Source organism: Tympanuchus pallidicinctus, unplaced genomic scaffold (assembly GCF_026119805.1).
Source record: "Tympanuchus pallidicinctus isolate F22 unplaced genomic scaffold, pur_lepc_1.0 scaffold2, whole genome shotgun sequence".
NCBI lineage: Eukaryota > Metazoa > Chordata > Aves > Galliformes > Phasianidae > Tympanuchus > Tympanuchus pallidicinctus.
This window is the reverse complement of record NW_026294721.1, coordinates 17,585,560-17,590,693: the sequence shown is the minus strand read 5'-3', so window position 1 is coordinate 17,590,693 and position 5,134 is coordinate 17,585,560.

Below are 5,134 nucleotides of genomic sequence, written 5' to 3'. Positions count from 1 at the left end.
TGCTCATTTTATTTCAGTATAGGCTTTTTTTTTCACTACAGTTTAGCCACTTTTAAACACCACAGTATCCTTTAAATTCAAGGAATGTCTAAACAGAGCTATATTATTTATCACTTACATTTTGGGTTTATCGAGACAGACAAGGAAAAAAAAAAAAGGAAGGAAAAGCATTCTAGTATAAGCTTCTTGAGCGTGAGGAGTAGGAGTTTTTATGTTCACAAAGAAACTCAGCAAACTTTTGATCTGAGAGACTATGAACGTAAATGATCAGAAAGAATGTCATAGAGGATTTGTTTATATTTTTAAAACTGTACATAAAAATTATTTATAAAGGAAACAAAATGCAGGCAAGAAATGAAAGGCATTCTTTGATAAATTAAAAATGTTTGCTTTCTGCTATAATATAAGAAAGCTAGATGTAAGAGAAGTGCATTGTGTGTATGTTCAAAGGCATAACAGCATGAGGTATAGAAGTATTTAAAATGGTAACAGCTCAGAAAATAGTATAGGTCTTGAAATTAAATCATCCTCATAAATAAATCATCAAATAAATGTAAAATGACAAATTGGTATTAGTCTAATACAGACTTAGCTGATGTATTAATATCTTTTTTTTTCTTCTCAGAAGGAAACTTGCTAATAAAAATTGAGTTCAAATAAATGTCCTTAGGTCTAAGTATTTGTGGACCAATTCTTCACTGCTTTTGACCACTAGTAAAAATTCTAGTGATGTCAAATATGTCAAGCTATACTGTGATGCATCTTTGAGGTCTGCTCTACTATTTCTGAAAGTGCAGTTTCTATAGCTCTCCATTTACACATTAGCTTTACAGTAGCATCCCAGGGAAAGGTTCCCTGTACTCCTTCAATTGGACCCGTGTTCTCAATGGCAGCTGTACATCTCTTCCTTGTCTGAGGACCACAGACCATATGACTGTATGCAAAGGCATGGTAGGCCTGATACATATAAATAAAAGATAGCCTACTTTGCATGATATGCTGAACCCAAGTTCCGAACAGGAAATTTCCTATGAAAGACAGATGAATCTGAGAATATGGGACACTGGATTCAGGAGAATATCTCCTCGTAATAAAAGTCAAATGAATAAGGAAAATCCCAGCTACCTAGTTCTTACCAGAAGAAAACTCTCCTCACAATATGCTGGTGGAAGGAAATTTTGTATCCTTTGTCTTTTCAACATACTTCATATGAATGATTTATTTTTCACATACATAGAAATCTTCTGACCCTTCCTGCTACTACTATCAGGCTCCTAATTTTTTGTACTGAAACTAGCCTAATTAAGTGGTGAGAATTTTAGAGTGTGAATCTTGTCTATTTGTTGTGTACAGAACATATACTACTAATAAAATGAAATTTTATCTCGTGCTTTATGATGATTTTTGGACTCCTTGTTATCAGCCTGCTTACTAAACTGAACATGGCTGATATGATCAAGGTGAGCCAAATCTCCAGGCGTGCTTGTGCTTCAAAACTTTCAGACCCTTCTGCCCTCTTTTAGCTACATTTACATTCCCACAAAACAAGAGTGAGCTCAGAGATAATAAATGTCTATCATGTTTAATGAAAATGGACAGGTGTACTGAAGATACTACTTTTGCCCGAGGAAAAAAGTACTGCACTGCATTCTCAGTATGCTCGAGATATGATAGAACAACAGAAATGAACAATACTTACAGCTCAAGTCTGTGGGCAGAACATCAGTCAGAACTTTTCTTTTTCAAAATCAAGTATCCACCACATTTGTAGGAAAACAGCCTCAATAGTTGTGATGCTCATACAGCTTTTTAAGAACTTGTAAGTTCATCTGGTGGATGACAGATACCACAGGTCCACCCAGTATCTAATCGCTGGCTGTGATTTACAATGGGCACCCAGTCAAAAGCTCATACAGAGGGCGTTATTTCCTGAGAATACTACAAGTAATGTATGGATCATCATGACATCATGATGCCTGGCATTATGTCTTTGTGCTAATAGCCCTAGATTTCTTACAAGGGTTTATTTAGTTACATTTGGCACTTCAGTAACCAATTGACATTCACAATTTCCCATGAAATTGTTTACAAGCCAAAACCCTACTCTACCAAAAAAAAAAAATAAATAAAGCTCTTCTCCATTTATCCACAAACCACAGCCTACATTTCTATTGACCTTGGTCATGGTATCTCTCAGTAGCATTCTCAACAGCTTGGAGCAAAGAATTAGAACTGATTTAAAAGACACTGAATCTTCGCTGATTTCAGTGGCCTCCAGATCACTTTAAAAAGAGGTTCATTACCCACTAAGCATAGGATCATTTACCCTCTGTGCCCAGACGACTTGAGATACTTTATGTGTTCTATATTCCTTGGAAAAAAAGGCCAATATACTTCTGAATTTTTGCATTGATATAAACATGTTAGGGTTAATTCAGATTTTTAAAAAATGCTATAAACATTGTAATAAGACTGTTGTTATCAGATTCTGAGATTTACTACCTGAAACAGAAAAAAAAAAAAAAAGAAAAGAAAAAGCAAATAACTTCACCTTTATCACCAGGGCATACGATGTAAGGAAAGGAAGCACTATGGTAAACAAAATGATGGGGCTGGGGTGGCTCAACAGCGTTTCCAGGCTAAGTTCCAAGTCATTTCTATAATCAAGTTCCAATCCAAGTACACGTTTGCTTCATTTCCTTTGGATCTGACAAACTTAAGTGTAGGAAAGTCAAGGGCTTATTTTTTTTCATTTTCACTTTGATGAAAGCGTTCTTGCTTTTCATGCGGTTTTCAGATCAGATCAATTGTTTTATTTTTCTAAAATGCCAAAAACAGCATAGCTAGGAGGAAACTTATACAGGAAAAGAATGAGCTGTTTTTTATATACTTACTGCACAGTGTCACTTACTGTTTTCATATATTCTATTAGTTCTAGTAAATCCCACGCTCTGTAAAACTATATTTCAGAAGAGAAAATCTGCAGTAACAATGGCAAAAGATGTCAGGATACACAGCACAACTCTTCTTTGCACCACAGCTCAGGGAGCATGGCAGTATTTTGTCATATACCTCTTAAACATATGTGTTTTGCAGTTTGTCCTACATCAAAAAGCACTTCTTAATGCAATGCAAAAAGATATTTAAAAGATAGCATCAGTAGCTGTGAGACACTTAATTTGGAAATAAATCTACAGTATTCTATCCAAGTAGTGCAAACAAAAAAGCACCCTTTGAATTCCAAGGCCAAGCATACAATACTCTATAGGCATGGTACTCGCTATGCCCTTTACTGGCAGATTGATTTTCATGTTCTGGCCAAACTAGCAGTTAAACAACACATTACACTGCTGGTTGGATAGCAATGATGGCCCAATTAGAAAACACAGTCAATAAATAGGTCAGGCAGCTAGGGTCCAGGTGTTCTAAACAAGACTAAGTCTTTCAGTCTGTAAAACTTTCTGTTGACCTTTTCCTCACCATAAGTGACCCTCAACAAATATATGTCAAGATTTTGTACAGAAACAAAATAGAAAATAAACTGTAGCTTATCCAAACAAGTAAACAGCTGAAGAAAACTTGTTGAAGAATTGTTAGCACAGAAAATAAAATCAGGCTATATGGAGCTTCCTGATTTCCTAATAAATATGTGCAGTGTACTGGTTGTTGGGTTCTGGGGAATGTTTACAGGCAGTCTGTTCTAATCAGTCATAGAACAATCAGATATACTTTGAATGCTTAGAACTACCCAAACAGACCAGTATGATTTTTGGCTTGAACCTACTTGAATATACATAAACATGTATAGACAAATAATTCCATATGGATTTGAAGTTGCACAGCCTGAAAGCAGTAGAGATTTCTCAAAGATTACACATATAAACCAGATGAATGTAGGGCTCTGGAAAGTTATAAAAATCTCCATAGAACGTTGCATAAATTACTGTGCTTTTAAACAGTAGAAAGGTACTTCAACTTTCTTCTATCAAATCCAGAGTCCAGTGTTAAAGGCATATTATTAGCATTAGAGTTGTGAAACACAATATTCATTATGCATAAAGCAAATTTCCAACCCTTCCAAGTCCACACGGATCCCTTAGTTTCCAAAGGGCCAATGCATTTCCAGAAGATTACTGATCTCTTTTACCCAAGATAGGTCTTTCTGTGGAAAATCACAGGGGACTTGATTGCCACAAGCACGTTTCTAATACCTTTGTTCTTTATTGAAAATATTTTTACTATGTCTTTTGTAAAATTTCTCTTATTTTCAAAAAAGCTTCTTCTTACATTCAAAAACCTCATGTGACTGATGTTTCTTCTAACATTATCTAAACCTACCATTGTATCTAATCTTAAATCTAGGTAGATTTCTTGTGTATGAGCAATAATAGCTCTGAATATTGATTTTATAGTATCATAGAATCACTAAGGCAGAAAAGACTTCCAAGATCATCCAGTTGAACCACTACCAATATTTCCCCACTAAACCATGTCTCTCAGTACCACATCTAAATACTTCTTGAACACCTCCAGGGACAATGTCTCAACCACTCCCCTGGGCAGCCCATTCCAGCACCTGACCACTCTTTTGGAGAAGAAATTTTTCCTAATATCCAACCTGAACTTACCGTGACATAACTTGAGTCCATTCTCTCTAGTCCTATTACTAAGTTCCTCTAAATCTATTGCTATTTTCTCACATATCCTGTTTCCAGCTCCCATTATTGACTATTTTCTGTGATCTGTGCTATGCTGCAGACTTTAAAATAGATTGAGTTGTTTTTCTCTTAATTTCCAAGACATTTTTCTCTTAATTTCCTCATTAGTAATAAGGACTGTTAACAATAGCAACATTTTTTAATGATCATTAAGATCCTTTCAAAATTCTGCTAGTGATTTCTGTTGCATATGCAGCAATGTCATCATGGCAATGCAAAATCACAGCATTAACTGAACTGCACTAATGTACTGAAGATTCTGGTTTGCATGTGATGCCGTTCTCTGAACTGCTGTGTGGGCACATCTAAAATCTGCTTGCTCACACTACAAAAACTACTTATTAGCAACTGTGTGTAACACATCATCACCACAGGGAAAGCTAGTTTAAAATCATAAATGTCAAGACATAATTAAC